The sequence below is a fragment of the Petaurus breviceps genome, unplaced genomic scaffold, assembly GCF_028583685.1.
Source record: "Petaurus breviceps papuanus isolate PSGF00001 unplaced genomic scaffold, PetGlider_PUasm1.0 90779, whole genome shotgun sequence".
In the NCBI taxonomy this organism is placed as follows: domain Eukaryota; kingdom Metazoa; phylum Chordata; class Mammalia; order Diprotodontia; family Petauridae; genus Petaurus; species Petaurus breviceps.
The window spans coordinates 9,572,375-9,591,327 of record NW_027187344.1 but is presented as its reverse complement, the minus strand read 5'-3'; the positions used below and the strand labels follow the sequence as shown (position 1 = coordinate 9,591,327).

Sequence of the window (18,953 nt, the reverse complement as noted above, 5' to 3'; positions counted from 1 at the left end):
TAAAACCAAGAGTCACCTACCCAGCAAAATTGAGTATCCTGTTTCAGGGGAAAATATGGTCATTCAGTGGAATAGAGGACTTTCAAGCATTCTTGATGAAAAAACCAGAGTTAAATAGAAAATTTGACATTCAGATACAAGAAGCAAGAGAAGCATGAGAAGGTAAACAGGGAAAAGAAATCATAAGGAACTTATCAAAGTTGAACTATTAACATTCCTACAGGGAAAAACAATAATTGTAACTTATGAAACTTTTCTCAGTAGTTGAAGGGAATATATATATATATATATATATATATATATATGTCTATATATGAGGGTATATGGGCATATGAATACATATGTGAATGTGCATATATGTTTACAGGTATACATATATAGAGGGCACAGGACCAATTGAATAGGAAGGGATGATACTTAAAAGGTGAAATTAAGAGGTGAGAGAGGAATATAATGAGAGGAGATGGGGAGAGACAGAATGGGGTAAACTATCTCATATAGAAGAGGCAAGGGAAAATGGTTACAATGGAGGGGAAGAATAGGAGGGCAAAAGGGAATGGGTCAACCTTATTCCCATTGAATTTGGCTTGAGGAGGGAATGAAATACACACTAAATATGGTATCTCACCCTCCAGGAGAGTAGGGGGGGAAGCGGTTGAGAGGATGATGGAAGGGAGGGCAGGCTGGAGAGGAGGGAAGTTGGAAGCACCCACTTTTGAAAAGGGACAGAATCAAAGTAGAGAATAGAAAAAGGGGGAGGTGGGATAGGAGGGAGGGAAATATAGTCTTTTACAATATATCTACTATGTTATTGTTTTGCATTAGCCACACATGTACAACCTATACTGAACTGCTTATCTTCCAGTAAGGGTGGGTGACAAGGGAGGGAGGGAATGAATCTGGAATTCAAAGTTTTAAAATCAAATATTCAAATATATATATACTATTATTAATACTATTTTACATGTAATTGGGAAATAAGATATACAGGCACTGGGGCATAGAGATCCACTGGAAACGTCGAAAGGGGTATGGGAGAAAATATGGGAGAGAGCAGATTGGAGGAGGGGATATCCTGTGGGACTGCTATTTTGGGGCAGTGGGTAGGGGAAAAATGGGGAGAAAATTTGTAACTCAAAATCTAGGGGAAATGAATGATGTAAATCAGAAGTTAATAAAGCATTTGGAAAAAAAATTCAACAAACTTTTGATTGCACCTGATTTATACACAGCACCATGATTGGTGCTAGTGGGATACAATAATGACTGAGGAATGGTACCTTTAATTCACCCATTTCACATTTCTAAGTGCCTATTATGTGGTAGGCCCTGGCGATACAAAGACAAAAATGAATATAGTTTCTGCCTTCAAAGAGCTTCTATTCTACCAGAGGGAAACACCATATATAAGGATTAGGGAGATCAAGCGAGACCTTATATAGGAGGTGTTACTTACTCAATCTTGAATGGAGCCAGGAATTCTAAGAAATAAAAAGGAGAAGGAAGAGTATCCCATGAATGGCGACAGTCAGTATAAAGACAATCAAGCAGGACAGCAATGTTAAGGGGAGAACTGCAAATTGGTTCATTTGACTATATACAGGGGTGGGGAACCTGAAGACTTGAGGCCACATGTGGCCCCCTAGGTCCTTCAGTGTAGTCCTTTGACTACCTGAGACCACAGGTTCCCCACCCCTACTAGAATATAGAGTAGGTGAGGAAAATTATGTGGAATCAGTCTGGAAATGAAGGTTAGAACCGGATTGTGAAGGGACCCTAAGTATCAAACAGAAGTTTGTATTTTATTCTAAGGCAATAGGGAACCACTGAATCTTTCTGAGTTGGGAAGTCACATGGCCAGACTTGTGCTTTAAGAATATATAAATCTGGTTACTATATAGATGATGTGTTAGAGAAGGAAGAGCTTGGGGACAGAGAGAACAACTGAAAATCTATTGTAGTAGTCCAAGCAAGAAGTGATGAGGGTTTGAGATAGGGAGTGGAGAGTGGGATGGATGTGGGAGATGTTGTGGAGGAAGAAATGATGAGACTTGACAACTGATTGGCTAGTGGGTGTGAGGAAGAGTGGAGAGTCAGAGATGATTCCAGTGTTATGAACCCAGGTGATTGGAAGGATGCTAGTAGCTTCAACAGAAATAGGAATGAAGTTTACAGATGAGTCAGGGAGAAATAGTGCATGTTCACCAATAATTAGAACAGAATACATGCATGAGAAAGCTATTGGAAAGGTCTGAGAAAGGAAAGCAGCACTAGGGAGTGGATTTTCTCTCCTGATACTAGAAAAGAATGCAGGGTAGGGTGTGGACCTCAGGATATTCCTACAGAATCTTAGAACATGGAGGCAGTTCAGAAGTCGTCTCTTCTAACCTATGTCTGAACAAAGAGTCCTTCTATGACTTCAGTGATAAGTGGTCATCTAGTCTTCTCTTGAAAATCACTAATAACTTGGAAGACAGTCTCTCACAGAGTAGTCCATTCCACTTTCAGACAGTTTATTGTTAGGAAAATGTCTCCTTATATCGAAGCCAAGTATACTGTCTCATTCAACCCTCTCATTTTGCAGAGGAGGAAACTGAGACCCAGGGAGGTTGTGTATCCAAGACATACAGAGAACAAATAAAATAACCAGTTCCTCCGACTTCAGTCCAGACCTCTTTTCGCTATGCTGTGCTGCCTTATAGAGGCAGACAGGGCTTTAAAGACTACACGATATAATGCATATAAAACATTTTATAAATCAAAAAGTGCTCTATAAATGACAGCTGTAATTATTGAAGATTACCTAGTTCAACTCTCTCTTTTTACAGATGATGAAATAAGTCAGAGAGGCAAATTGACTGACTTACAGAATTAGTGGCAAATACAGGATTCAAATCCAGGTCTACTGAAATTCTGCCTCCTAGGACCAAGCAACAAGTAGAAGCAAGCTGGCCTTCCAAACACTTGAACTTTATTTTCATGTGTCCTTTCAGCCTCTTCATGATAGTGGCTCTCCCTGACATGTCACATCTCCCCCAACCTTTCCTTCACCTCCCTCAGCTTTGGCAGATACAACCATAACTTCCAGAGTAGAATAATTTCTTTATGGCTCTTCACAAGCAAATATCTGCATTTATACTGTTCTGCATACCTAGGGAATTAGCAGCTGGGATGCTAAACAGAGGGAAATCACTAGAGCTATTCAATATGAAATCCCACTCACAGACACCCCTCAGAAGGCTACTGAAGCAAATAGGGACTATTTTTTATTGTGCTAAGTAATCCTAGCTCGTTGGGATTCTTGAGTTCTTGTGCCTGCTTTTTATAGTTTTTCTTTCTCAACCTTTGTTGTCAGGAGTTACTCCTCACTGTTTCTACTGTTCCTTTCTGTAACAACATTAACACCCCTTTTCTGATTTGTGGTTTCTGATTGTGGACTGGAAAATCAACTAACGAAACCTGTTAAAATTATGCCCAATAAAAGTAAGGGCCCAAGGGACTCTATTCTGTGTAAAACATTTGACCTTTGGTGTGTGGATTTTGTGACATTTTGGATACTCAGAAGCCTTTTTTGTGTCTTTCTTACCTCTCAGCTCTGTGCTGTAAAGTATAATTCAGGCCAAATGGGATGTTGCTGTGCATGGCATGGGGCAAGGGTTTGAGGTATAGCAGAAAAAAAGTCTTATTTTCCTCCTCCCCTGCCTTCATCAAGTGTCTGTTCTACTGCATAAATTATCCAGAATTCACAGTCCATTGGAGAGTTGGGCCTTGAGGATAGGGCCTCAAAAATAAGTAAATGGGAAGACTTTTTCACAGCTCAGTTCATGTGGTACAGACAGAGCCCTGAGGGTTAAAGATGGAAGGTTCTTAGTTTGTGGTTGGACCACTCACAGTCAGAAAACTGGAGCTGAGCTGGGCTGGGTCAAAAGATGAAGAATAATTACATGCTTCAGGGACCTAAAAGCTAAAGTTAGAGAAATCTCCAAGGCAGCTGGGGAAAAGGGAGCCCATTGTTTTATCCACAGAAGATATCATCTTTCCATACATATGGCCTCAGCTCTAGACTTCAAGGCTCTTTCTCACTTGGGCAGGCTTGTCCTCAGCAAGGCCCTGCTTATCTCCCAGCCAAGCTCAAGGTGAAATACCCTTAAGAGTAAGCACTTTATTTGGAAATCCTAATTCCATTGAGAAACCACCAGATGAATGGAATGGATCACAAATGTGGTGCCAGAGTTTCTAAGACAAATGTCGTGTTCCTCAGGTAAGGGTGATGCAGCAACATGGAGTCATTTTATTGAAGCAGAAACTGAAGACTGAGCCTGACATTTTTCTGGTGGCATTCTGAGTGTACTGACTTAGAATTTTTGTTGTTCAGTTTTTGTTTTGTTCACATTTTTCAGTCGTGCCTGAGTCTCTGTGACCTCATTTGGGGTTTTCTTGGCAAAGATAATGGAGTGGTTTGTCATTTCCTTTTTCAGCTCATTTTACAGATGAGCAACACGGGGAAAACTGGGTTAAGTGACCTGTCCAAAGTCACACAACTAGTGCATGTCTAAGGCTGGATTTGAACTCAGGTCTTTCTGACTACTAGTAAGCACAGTGTTCTCTCCCCTGTGCTAAGCTCCCTCAGAGAGGTATGTAAAGTTAGAGCTTGAGGGAACCTTCAAGATCATCTAATCCAGTACCCCCATTTGACATTTTAAGAGGATGTGTTTCTTCCTATTGCACAGAAGGATATTTTGGGCTCATCATTAAGCTACCAGGTGCATGTACCATGCTATGTATTCCTACCCATCCTATAGAGTTCATCTCAATTACAACCTCTTCCATGATGCCTTTGCTGAAATCTCCCCATCAGGAATAAATGATCTTCCCTCTTGGAACTGGGGAACACTTTGTCTTTAATCTCTCTAATGCACTTAAATTGTAATGTTGTGTATCATAATTAATTGTGCTTATGCTTTATCCCCCTTCTAGACTATAAGCTCAATGAGGGCAAGGACACCATCTTTTTAAAACTTTGTGTCTTCTCCATTTATTAGGGATCTACTACACTTCCTTGTGCTGGGTGCTAGGGAAAAAATGACAAAAATAAAACTACGGCTATCCTCAAGGAGCTTATATCATTGCACTGAAGTGCTTTGAGGGGGGGGGACCAGAAGTGTTGACTGGGACTTTTATGAAACTGATAAAACAAAAATTTGCTTTTGTCAGTAAAAATTCCCATTAAAGAAACTGGTGCTTTCTTTTTTGCCTAAGGGACAGGATTGAAACTCTCAACTTGATATTATATTTAGAGAAATGAAAGACAAGCCCACCCTGTTCTCATAAATAAGGTAGTGGAGGTTAAGAGAGAAGCTGATGGCCCAACAAAGGGGATCAGAATCCAGGGCTCCAAGACTCTCAGACTGAAGCCCACCTTACTCTCTCCATATGCTTTTACTGGAGTCCTTCCAAGTTGAATCTCTGGTCCTGCTTTTCGGCATCTATTCCCAGCCTTTCCAGAATCTCCTCACATGACTGAGACATAGCACACTGTAATAGAAGAAGCTGATGGGGTCAAGAGCCCTGGATTCTAGTCTCAGCAGTGTTACTGCTTAGCTCTGTGACTTCGGGCAAGCTGTTCCCCTTTCTGTGCCTTGGTGTCTTCACTTATCAAAAGGGCTCTTACTTAGCAGTATTATTACAATGTACACAATATACAATATATATAGATTATATTATATATTGTAATATATGTTACAAGTGACACATTAGATATAATAATTAGTCACACTGATATATACTTCAAAATTTCCAAGGTGCTTTCCTCATAATACAGATATGATTATCTGTATAAAAAATAATACAGATATGATTATCCCCATTTTACAGATGAAGAGACTGAAGTTCATAGTGGTTAAGGGACTTAGCTGTGGTCAAATGGCTGGTAAGTTACCAAGTTGCAGTAACACATATGAACTCACCAGAGGAAGTTTTAAAGGGGGAAAGAAGGTAACAAGCATTTAGTAAGTACCTCCTGTGTACCAGGTATTGTACTGTTTCACAAATATTCTTAGATTTATGCCTCCCAACAACTTGGTGCTATTTTTATTCCCATTTAACAGATGAGGAAACTGACGCAGGCAACAGTTAAGTGATCTGCCCAGGGTAATACAGCTAGAAATTGTCTGAGGCTGGATTAGGAACTCAGGTTTCCCTGACTCTGGGCCCAGGGCTCTACCCACCGCCCCTCCCAGCTGCTTGGTTAAAGAAGTTTAAAACACTATTGAAGTGCCAGAGGTTGGTGATACCTTTACACTGCCACAATTTCTTGTTGCTGTTTAGTTGTTTCAGCATGTCCACTTTGTGACTCCATTTGGGGTTTTCTTGGCAAGGACACTATAATGGTTGGCCACTTCAGTTCATTTTACAGATGAGGAAACTGAGGCAAACAGGGTTAAGTGACTTTTCCAGAGTCAAACAACTAATAAGTGTCCTGAGGCCAGATTTGAATTCAGGAAGATGGCTCTTTTTGACTCCAGGCCTGGTGCTCTACCCCAGTGGCCACAATTTACTCATGTAAATTTTTAAGTCCTGATAGGATGTTGTGAGTGCTGTGGCCAATCTAGTCAATAAATGGGCTTCCCTTTTACCATCACCTGGCTCATGTCTCCTTCAGGCCCAAAGGACTGTTCTTTGTGGGAGGGAGCTTGGTATAAGGGAAGGAGCTCAGGACTCAGGATTGCGGAGACCTGACTGTATTCTAATTCCAGCTCTTTGCTCAGTTATTTGTGTGACCTTGGGTGGTTACTTCTACTCTCCATTTCCTCATCTGTGATATGAGGGGATTAGATCAGATGATTTCTAAGGTTCACCCTTGCCAGCTCTCAAGTTCTGATTCAGAGGTATTGGGAGAAGAGCAGAGATTTCCAGTGTGCCAAGTCCTTCACTACCAGCTCCTAACTCCAACCTCAATCCCAATCCCAAAGTTAGGTATAACATTCCTGAAGATGGACTGGTCTTTGGCACTGAGAGTTCTTTTATGACCAAAATGTGTGGGGCTTATTTCCCCATAGCTCCTGCTCTGGGCTTGGCTGTCTGTTGATCGCGTTCAGGGTGAATTAGGGCTAAAGATGTAGGCTGCTTATCTTGGAAGGTCTGAGTCAGTTCTTCCTTGTGTGGCTTTCCTAATAAGCCAGAGCAGAACAGGCCGAGGAGGGTCTGAAGGAGCAATAAATAGTTTCTGAAGCACAGGAAGCATTTCTGTCTGTGGGGAAGGGGGGGGTTCACAAGGTCTATGCCCTCCTAGGCTTACAAAGCAGGACCCTGAATACAGCAAAGATTGTGGCTCTGGCTATGTAGCTGGTTGGCTTGGTGGGTTAGAACAGAATGATTACGAAGAAAAGGATCTGTCTCATCACACAAATCTGTGCCATCAGAGGACCAGGCAAAAGAATAACCTACAGCATATTAGGTGTCAAATGGAATGCTAGGTATCATCTAGTCCAAGTCCCTCATTTTACAGATAAGGAAACTGAGGTTCAGGGGAAATTGTTTATTGAATGATTGTCATGACAACATTTCATTAAAGTAGTTGGATCAGTGCAAGTCCCTTCCCAACACTGTAAAAAGAGGTCAAAGTAGCTTTCACTTGGGAGATAGTTAAGAATGTGGGAGGTATCATGGAAAGTTTCATGAAAGAGGTTTCATTTGAGTGGAGCCTTTAAGAAACAGAGGGGCATCAACCAGTAGAAGGGTAGGGAAGCTCATTACATACCTGGAGCACAGCTTGAACAGAAGGACAGAGGTGAGAGATTTCAGTTTTTTCAGCCATACAGCCATTCTTCATGACTACATTTAGGGTTTTTTTCCCTTGGCAGAGATGCTGAGTGGTTTGCCATTTCCTTTTCTAGCTCATTTTATAGATGAGGAACTGAGGCAAACAAGGTAAAGTGACTTGCTCAGGGTCACACAGCTAGTGAGGGTCTGAGACTGGATTTGAACTCAGGTCTTCTTGACTCTAGGCCTGGTGCTCTATCCACTGAGTTACCTAACTGCCCCAGAAAGATGAGAGAAGGCATGGTCAAAATTAAATAGCGAGTGCCCTAGTTTGGCTACATCATAAAAAACAGTAGCAAGATTTACTGTGGGACAAGATAGAATCAGTTTGAGGAAGACCTTGAATGCCAGTTTCAGGATTAGACAGTGAACTCAGGGTTTTTGGGTAGAGGAGTAATATACAGAGATGTATTAAGATTACTTGAGCAGCTACATGGAGAGTGGACTGATGGGGGGATAGATTGGAGACAGGGATATGAAGCAAGGTGCTATTATAAGAGATCTGGGTGAGAAGAGAAGAGAGTTTCCATGAAGAGGATCTTTCTTCCCCTTCCCTGACTATTATAGACCACTTTAATCTTTTCTTTCTCTGAATGGGACCTTGGCCTAAATACTTAGTCAATGATTATAGACTCCCCTTAAGCCATCTCTCCTCCAGGATAACCATCCTTCAATCTAGCCTCACATGGCATAGATCCCAAGGCCCTTTGCCATTCTGGTTGCCCTCTTCTGGACACTTAACAATGACCTTCTTAAATGGGAGTGACCAGAACTGAATACATTACTGTAGATATAATATGATCAGGGTAGAGTACAGCAAAACTATCATCGCCGGAAATTATGCCTCTCTTAATGTAAGCTAAGATCACATTAGCTTTTTTGGATGCTACATCACATTTCTGACTCATATTGATCAAGGAGCCCACAAACCCATCCCTGTCCCAAGTGCTGATCTATTTTCAGATGAACCACTGTCTAACCAGATCTCCTCCATCTTGTATATGGGAAGCTGATTTTTTTGAACCCAAGTGAAAGACCTCATATTTGTCCCCATTGAATCTTATTAGATTCAACCCATTGCCAGTCAAAAACATTTTAAAATCTTGACTGTCATCTGGTGTGTTAGCTATTCCTTCCAGATTTGTGTTATCTGCAAATCTGATGAGCAAGCTCTTCATGTTTTTGTCCAAATTACTGATAAAAAATGTTAAACAGCATAGGGTCAAGATCAGTACAGATCTATGGGGACGTTTCACTGGACAGCTCTGGCCAAGCTGACATTGAACCATTAATGACTCACCTTTGAATCTGGCCATTCAACGGGTTCTGAATCCCATCTAATTGTATTGTTGTCTGGTCCACATGCCTTCAACTTTTCTAAAAGAATAGTATAAGATTATTAAATGTTTTGTTAACAACCATGTAATATATATCTATCTATAGCATTCCCATCATCTAGGAGTTTGGTAACCTTATTGAAAGAGGAAATAAGATCAGCCTAGTTGTTGATGGAATTTGCTTTCATGACTTCTTTTTTTTGGAAGATGTTAATGATATCTGAAAGACTGGGAAGAACCAGAAAGGTGCCACAGTTCTAAAGAAGGGCAAAGACAGTTTTGATTTTTAGAAAAGGGAAAAGAATATAATCTTCAAATTATAGGCCAACCAGCATGACTTCAACCCCAGGGGAAGGTTCTAGAGTAGATCATTAAAGAGATTGTTAGTGACTATTTAAAAAGACCTGCAGATCAGTAGATCAGCAAATGTGACCTGCCAGGTCTCTTCGTACACAAGGCTATAGCTCATCAGGTCATCTGAAGCCATCAAGCCAACTTCAGGTGCTTTCTTAGTATTGCTTTCCTTAGCTTGGGCAGCAATTCACTGCTAACTATTTTGATTTTGTTCTTAAGGCTCATTCTCCTGGGTAAAGAAAACAGAATACAAATAAAAACTGAGCTGTTCCACTCTTTTCTCCACTATCATCCTTCCATCCACTACTTTGATCTTCTTTCCCCCAGTACAGCTAATAAAATGAAATGAGTCCTTTTTGTCGTCCTAACTTCCCAGCCTCAATTCCTTCTATGCTTTAGCTCTCCTGATGCTACTCTTCTACGTCCAGTCCACGCTCTTTAAATTCATCCTCTTTTTCTTGATCTGACTTTGATTTTTTGTAAGTGTCTCTTTACAATCTCAGTTATTCCGTAAGTTCTTTATGTAGTCACATGTCCCTTCAGAGAATTTTTTTTTCTTTACTGTTCTCATTTTTTCTTTCTTTTAGGGCCTTTTGGAATCTCAATTTTAAGAATTTTCCATCCCTCCTGGGCTGATTTTCCCAGTAGAATTTTAGTCTATGGAATATTACCTAACCTTTTTCTGAACTCTGAAATCTCCCCTTCCCAAATCAAGAGTGTTGTGTTAGACTACTACCCCTTTCCTCTCCTTTTTCACAAACTTTAGGAGGGAGTAGTTATTTCTTGCCTACCCCTGCTCCTCGCAAAGTTCCCATGACTTCTACTCCAGCAAGTCATTCTTCCCTGTTAGTGAGAATCAGAACCAGAAAAAAGTTTCTCCTCTTTTTGGTTCCTCCACCTTTTGATTTATGAAATTAACATCTATGGCAATTCAGGAAGTTATCAACTGTCCTGCTAATGGCAATTCTCTAGCTATTTCACATTTGTCAAATATTTGTCTTCCCAATGAGACTGGAAGCCCCACGTGGGTAGGGTTTGCATTTGCTCTATCTTTTGTACTCCTGGACACAGTGCTAATCTCTTAAGTGACTTTCAACAAATAGTCTTTGGATGCACTTGATTTTACAAAGAAAATCTTGTTTACTGCTCCTCCTGTTCCTGCTTCAACTTTTCTAAAGCATTCCAGGGTTTATAAATTGATACACACACACACACACACACACACGCACACGCACACACACACACATGAGAATTTCTCACATAATTTCTCTGTAAAGTGAGTAGTACAATTATTTTTATGCCCTCTTTACAGATGAGGAAACTGGGGCTCACAGTGGTGACAGAACTTGTCCAAGGTGACTTAGAGCAGGATGTGAATGTAACTCTTTGGAAAGCCAGTCTAGGCCTGAGGTCAGACACAGAGAGGGAACCTGGGAGTTCCTCCTAATGGTGTCTGCCATTTAGAACCTGGCCTTCATGCACCTGGACTGGGTTCTTCCCACCCCAAAGGCTTAGGTGCATGGTCAGGGCTAGACAGCTTCCACAAAACACAGATGGGTTTTAATGAAACAGTTTAGCAAAACCCTCAGGATGCCAGTATTTCCAGGCAGAGTTTCAATGAACTCAGACTACTACTGTTCTCTCTTACCTAGAAAAGTCCCTAAAGTAATACAGTATTACTAACAGGGTCAGTCCTCATCATTTTCTGTAGGAGTCTAGTCCTTGATGTGCATGAGAAAGAATTGGAATGGCAGGATAAGGGGAGAAAGGGAGAGAACGTTACCCCAGACGAAGCACTGCAAAGACAGATTCTAGCAAACATCCCTTTGAGTCTAGTCCCTGAAGGCCAGTCCTGCATCCAAGCAGAGTGTGTCTGCCTTAGCCTGTTGGCCTGCCTGCCTCAACCACAGAGGTCGGCTGGACCCTGTGAGTGTGACTGCGAGGGGTGAGCAGTCATCCTGGGAGCCCTGCAGAGGGAGGCCAGTAGGACTGGCTGCATTTGGATCTGCCTCAGCCTGAGCCCAGAATCTCTTGATCTCTCTGCCTCTCTTGTCTGTGGAGGAGCCTGGGCTCCCGAGATGGTCTCCATAGCAACCACTGCCACTCACTCCTCATCTTGGATGTAAATTAGTTACAATTTTATTAGTGTGCAGAATTTCAAGAGGCCAGAGCCTGTGTCTGCCAGGGAGGGGTTGGGGGGGAGAGAGATTTTCAAAATTCATCACACACTTTGTGTGGGGGGCCATGGCTGCATGCTCAGGATGAGACCTGGGGGTGGCCTTGAGAGAGAGCTAAGCGGGCTTGGACAAAATGTCCTCTTTACCCTCTCATCACGAGCTAGCGGGTGACAGGGGATATGCAGTCTGGCTTCTAGAGGAGACTGAAAACAGTCACTGAGGGAAAAGGTGGGAGTTGGGTCTGGTGGGCAAGAAGTCCAGGATCTAAGATGTGTTGAGGCCAATCCTGAGTATGGCAAGCAGGTCTGTTAGTGTTGCCTGTCATTCTCATAGATACAGCTATCCCTTAGTTATCTGCAGGCATGGTGGTACATTGGTATAAATAATCCAAGTCATTTCTATCTTACTTTGGCATGTATATTATGCTATCATGTCTTTCTCTGATTGGGGATGGCGGGGGGGGGATGGAAAAAAGGGTACAGATTTACCTTCTTGCTAAGGCTATTGTTAAAATTAGTTAGCATTTTCTAGATACACACCAGATTGGGGGTGGGGTAAGAATTGGTTTTTAAATGGTGTTGAGGTATTTAGTAGGATCCAGTTTGGGATTAAAAACTGATTGCAGAGGATCCACAGAAAGGGTAATATGAATAGCTAAGAATGGACATTTGTTTTTAAAATTGACAAGCTCACAAAATGTCCCCCAACCTTGTAGATTTTTATACCCCAATTAGGTGACAATAGATCCAGTATGACACCCCAAACTACTGCAAAAACTCTCTGAGTTGGATCCTTCCCTCCCTCTTCCTCTCCCCCTCAGTTTCTTCTGCCCCACCTCTTTGTGGGAGCCTCTCTCTGCTCTTCATTTACTTTTGGAGAACCTAGGGAGAAGCTTGTAAAAGGCAGTGTGGCCCAGTGGATAGAGAGTGGGCCTCAGAATCAGACCCTTGGCAAGAATGGAAGACTGGGGTCAAGTTCTGCCCCTTATATATCTAAGTATCAGCTCCTAATGAGAGTTTTGCCTGGCACAGATTGTTTAATCTCTCAGTGCCCTCCAAGTAACTCCCTTAGACTATAACTTTCAGAAAAGATGCTGATTTACATTGCTAAGGCAAGAACTTTGTGGGCAGATTCCTATCCCAATGAAATCATAGGTATGGTTAAAAAAAGTTTATAAGTAAACTCATTAGGGGAGGGACTATTTTTCATCGTGTGTTTGTATCTCTTGGGCCTTATATGCAGTAGTCACTTAACAAATGCTTGTTAAATTGAATAGTTATTGAATTTGAGAGTAGAATTCACTCTTTCCTGTCTAACAGTATATGCTAACAGTAACAAACTCTCTGGGACCCTCAGAGCCTCAAAGAGTTGTAGCAGAGGTTGAAGAGCCATCTCAGGGAAGGTAGACCTTGAACTGCCCCCTGGAAACTTCTAGAGGCTCCAGAGACATGGGGTCTTTAGAATATGATGGACTTCCTGGCTACTTCTAACCATGTGGTATCCCAGAGGTGGCCAATCTTGGAATTTTGGTTTGATGTAGAAAGCCCTGAGTGGTCCCTTGGCCCTGCCTTGGTCCTTGATGGTGGAAGAGGAGAGGATGCTGCTGCATTGTTAAAAAGAAAGATGCCTTATGGTTGACTCTCTTTTGCCTTTGACTCTTCTATGTGGCAAGTAGTGAGGGGGATGAGCTATACTATTGCTTCCCCTTCTCTCTTCTCTGCTATTCTCAAATGGAGAACAGACTCAACTATCTGAGCCTGTGCATGAATTCCTGGCTGACTTGTCTATGTTGCGTTTCCTTTTCTGAGCAGGTGACTGAACATCAGTCTCAAGTGCCCAGGCTTGGAGGTGACCATGTGAGACTGAGAGGATCCAGGGTCCTATACCCTTCAGCTAAGAGCTAACTTATGGCAGAAGGGGGAGTTCCCCAGAAATTACTCCATCTCTCTTGGAGAAGACAGCCACCATCAAGAGGATTAGCCCAAGCCCTGACCTTTTAACCAGCAGACATGTACTGGAAGCTGTTTGGACAATGGCAGAATGGAGGTGAAATAAAGAGTGACTGCTCAGCAGTCATGTCAACTGATTTCCCTTTTGAGCTAAGGTTTTAAGTATCAGCTTCCTAAAAGAATATGAGTAGTTATAAATTAAGTTACTGAATCTTGTTTTAAGTTGTCTTATCCATACACATCATGAGTCTTTTGTGTTCATTAGTCTTTCTTTTGTGTATAGGAAATAAATAGCTATCTCATACCTGATTTACGTTGGGCATCGAGTAACTTTCTACTCCCCCACCCCCACCCACTTTGAAAAGACCTACACATGAGCCAAAAACTAAACTATAAATAATTATCCCCAGGACACTGGGATGGGGCTTAATGAAGCAAAGGGTATGAGAGAATGGAGCCCAACCACTCTCAGAGGTCAGGTTCCTCAAATCTGAACCCAGTTAGGTCCAGAGTGGAGGGGCCTCTTAGCGGAGAAAGGAGTGGGCACAGCACCCCTTCTCCTGTAGGCCCAGCAATTATTCCTTAGGGATTTCATGCCCTAAAGGCCCTGTGAAGAATAGAACTCTGGGAAAGAATAGAACCCAGTGTCCTAAGTGATAAACTGCAACACTCTTTTGTGAGTAAAATGTTAGCATTATAATGGTATTCTTACAGAGCAGATAGATAGAAATTCTTTTTTTTGGAGGGCAATTGGGGTTGTGACTTGCCCAAGGTCACATGGCTAGTTTTGTTTTGTGTTAAGTGTCTGAGGCTGCATTTGAACTCAGATCCTCCTGACTCCAGGGCCGGTGCCCTTTTCACTGCGCCACCTAGCTGCCCCTAGATACAAATTTTTTATGGATAATGTCCTAGTGTCCAATGGAGACCTTGTGCATAGTAGGAGCTTAATAAATGTATGTCATTTGTTGAATTGCGTCTTAAAGAGGCAAATTCAAGTTGCTGCCATATTTGTTAGCCTGATCAGATGCTAGTTTATAAGTGCCTTGGATCTACTGGCATTTTCTTATTTAAGTAACTACTTTAGGGGCACTGAACTTTATGGGAGCAGAAGAGAGGGAATGTATTTTATGGGATGAGCAGAAAACATAGGCAGAAGTTTTGTAGCATTCAACCTTCTATTCATAACAGGCTCTGGGCCCACCCAAGCTTTCTATTTCTTTTTCCTCTGCCTCCTTCTGGTTAGCTTCCACACATGGGTAGATAGGATAGAATATAGATCACAAGTTACAGAATATCGAAGATAAACATGAATTGTTGCAGACAGAAAGTACCTCAGAGGCATTTTCTAACCCATTGTGTCCATTTTGCAGATAAGAGAGTTGAGGCCTAGAGAAGGTGAATGATTTGCCCATGATCAGCATGGTGAGGTGGACTTGGCATCAGGAAACCTGGGCTCAAATCCTGGCTCTGACACTTTCCTAGCTGTGAGATCATGAGTAAATCATGTCACTTCTTTGGCCTGACTTTCCTCAGCTGTGACATTGGGATAACAACATTCATCCTCCTTATTCCACAGGGTGGTTATAAAAAAAGTACTTTCTGGACCTTAAAGTGGCACATCATTGTAAGATATCATTATTTTTATTAGTGGTAGAAATAACCCTAGAATGTGGTCTCTTGACTCCTAGTGCACTTACTGTTAGGCCACACTGCCTCCCTGACCTCAGGGAATAGACTTCAGTCAGATATGCCACGAGAATAGAATTATATGTGGTATATTCCTTCTACGTGATGGAAATGAAATTACGGAAGGTATAAAAGCTATGCATTGTTTTTTAGCCTTTGGGCAGAGGTCAAGTGTTTGTGTAACTGTCCATTCTGTAATTTGATTTTGGCTAAGAGGCTGGAAAGGACAGTATAGCTAATATGCCATAGACAATTCTGGTCACACGAAATGAACTTATATATAAATCATAATTCTATTTCTGTAACACAGAGATGAGCCCCAATGTTCTAATCATGTAATGCATACATTACAGGGCTAGATTGGTGTGATATGTTATCTGTAGTTTATATCAGTATAATTATGGGTAATATATACATGATACATTCTCTCTGTTTTGCAAATATAATTATTTTCCCTTTTCCATATGGAAGAAAAACAGAGGTCTACATAGTAGTGTCATGTGGTTAGAGCTGCCTGCATTCTATATTCCCTATATTAGAGTTTGCCATATTTTTTGGCCTAAGGGCCACATTCTAATAGTGAGAAGCACTGAAGAGACCTCCCATCCTTTTCCAATAGTGTTTCTTACTAATTATGCCACACACTGAAAAACTTAATTAAATCAATGCTTGGTGTGTAGTTTCAACTAGTTTTCAAGTAGGGGGACAATCAGACAGACATGTAGTCCTTCCAGCTCACATCCCTTTCATGAAATTCACTGTGGGCTTTGGGGCAGGATAACTGAGGAGACTTAACTCTCTCTCATTTGTTATGGCTCCAGGGGGCAGAAGTTTCATGAAGGAAGATTTCAGCTCAAGATAAGGAAGGATGACCTAATCATTAGAACCTTACATACTTGGACTGATCTGTAATCTCACCTGTGTGGGTCCTCCACCCACTTCTTCAGATTGCAACCCATCCACAGCTTGTCATCCAGTGAAAATTTTTCCCATGTCTTTCCACAAATCCTCCAACATGCTGGAGGCTTTCTGATGGTTCTTTAATTTTTTTTTTTTTTTGCAGCCCTTGGGCTGTCCATCTGTCATCTCTCAGTCTGGCTACATGGCTAGCCCATCTCCTTTTCTGGTGATATTTGTCCTTGATGTCTTTTATTGTTACTTCTTCCACCCAACTCACTGTCGGTAATATGCTACTGTCCACTTACCACTATCTCTCCATTGCCCTTTGACCTATTGCAATAGGTTTAATTCTGGGAGGCAGCCATTCCAGTCCAGATAAAAAGTGCACCACAATCCATCTCCACCAGCAAACACTGGATCAATGGTCCTGCCAGAGAGGCATGGCAATTTTGATTCTTCTGAGATCATGGCATTCTTTTGCTTTATGATTTTCATATATATATATAACATAATCACTAAGAGAATATTGGTGTTAAGAGATGGGCATTTGTTGCAGAAGGAGCCTGGACTCTGGAAACACTGCTTGATTTCCCAGATGTGATCCGGCCTACTGTCCTCTCCCCACTATTCAATTCTGTGGTTAGTTCACTGTCCATTTGCAGTGTCAGTCCAAGAGATATATGTGTATATATAGATATAGATATGTACATATATATGTAGAGAGAGATATAGGTAAGGATATAGATATAAATATGTGTGTATATTATATATACATATAGATAGATGTAGATACATGCATACATACATGCATGTATACACACACATACATACCCATGGACTAATTCAACAGGTTACCCATCCAGCTATCTGTCATCATCCATGCTAAATGCATTTTTGCCCACTTCATTCAGTGTGGGTGGCTAGGCTGATCTTTTTTGAGTGACTAGAGCTCTAATTGAGCTTGTTCTACAGTGTTCTGGAATTCCGTTGCAAATCAAGCCCAAAGTCAGAGTAAGAACAGAAGCACTGGAGACAGGCACCGTTGAGAGAGAATCTCTCTTCTATTTAGATTTCAGACAGGACCTCCTCCATGACACTGGCCAGCAACACTGGTGAACAAGTATCTCCGAGTGAGCCCTTAGTACCTTTAAAATCTCTCCATGTATGTATTTGGTCAGGTCCCACTGTTGTCTCTAGTACAACAGAAAATCCTTGAGGGCAGGCACTGTTTTTCAGTTTTGTCTTTGTGTGCTTACCATGTACCATGTATGTGGTAGGCACTTAAATTATTTTATTATTATATTATTTATATAATATAATGTGATAGATAACAAAATATATATTATTATTACTATTAAATTCAATTGTACTTTACCTTCTTAAAGGGCACTGAAATTTCCTCACCTACACAGCGCATTGGTTTCTGAGGTAATAGACTCTAAATGTGAAGATGTCACTATTCTGCTGCTGCCAAATCTCATATAAGTTCAGATTATTGGAGCTGGAAGGGATCACTAGGGATCAGTAACTTCTTCATCTATAAAATGAAGGAGTTGGAATCTAGTCCCTTCATTTTATAGGTGAGGAAGTTGAGACCCAGAGGGAGGAAGTGATTTGCCCAAGATCACACAGTGCCCAACTCACCACATGAGGATGTTATACTGATACTTAAAAAGGTGAGGGTGTATTAAATTCAGCAAGCATTTGTTAAGTTCTTTGTTGTGGTTGTTCAGCCATGTTTGACTCTTTGTGATCCATGGACTTGTCCATGGCGTTTTCTTGGCAAAGATATTTTACCATTTCTTTATCTAGTGCGTCCTCATTTTACAGATGAGGAACTGAGACAAATAGGGGTTAAGTGACTTGCCCAGGGTCACCTAGCTAGTAAGTGTCAGAGGCCAAATTCGAACTCAGATCTTCCAGACTCCAGTGTTCTTTCCACTGAGTCACCTAGTTTTCCCTATTAAACTCTTACTATGCGCAAATCACTTATGCTAGATGCTAAGTACAGAAAATACAATTTTGATTCTTCTGAAATCATGGTTAGAGTCACACAACAACACCAAGAGAACACTAGTATTAGGAAGACGGATGCCTAGTGGAAATGGTGGGGTGATAAGGTCAGGTCAGATCTGAAGGGTTCAGTACGCCCTACTCAAATTATCACATATACACACGCACAATATATATCTCACATTGTACTGGGAGAGCAACACGCATACATATAAGTATATGTATCTTCATCTTTTTACTTATTTTATGTATATAAATATATGTACTGATGGCAACAACAGGTTAGCAGATAATTATGTATACATGTGCACATTTATATGTAGTTTTATAACTACATACACATATTTACACATAGATATCTGTTCATGTGTGGAATTCATTAGAATGAATTGATAGCAAGGACTGTTTTCCTTTTTGTCTTTACATTCCCAGTGCCAGGCACTGCCACTAGTAGGTATTTAACAAATGCTTGAATCAACGCCTCTAGTGTTCTCTCTACTAGGCTACACTGCCTCCTACTCTGTTCCATTTCATATCTCTTTGTTGTCCCCCTTCCAGTGTCACAAATATTCTCAGGATAATATGACAGTCTTGTGCCAAGGTCTCTCCAGGCTTTTTCTGGCCTTCAACTGATTTTTTTTTGTTGTTGTCTTTAATCTTCTGTTTTCCTCCTCTAAAATGTTTTTCAATTAAGTGTCAACAGAGTTGAAACTGGT

General features: G+C 41.3%; 1 long non-coding RNA gene across 2 annotated transcripts in view; it reads left to right on the top strand.

Moving 5' to 3' along the window:
• The window catches only part of LOC138147133 (uncharacterized), a 217,030-nt gene extending 203,083 nt beyond the window's left edge, over nucleotides 1-13,947 (top strand). For both annotated transcript variants that reach the window (XR_011164714.1, XR_011164716.1), the window contains one exon: nucleotides 13,501-13,947. This is a non-coding gene — a long non-coding RNA (uncharacterized lncRNA). The remainder of the gene's footprint in view (nucleotides 1-13,500) is intronic.
• The last annotated feature ends 5,006 nt before the right edge of the window (nucleotides 13,948-18,953 follow it).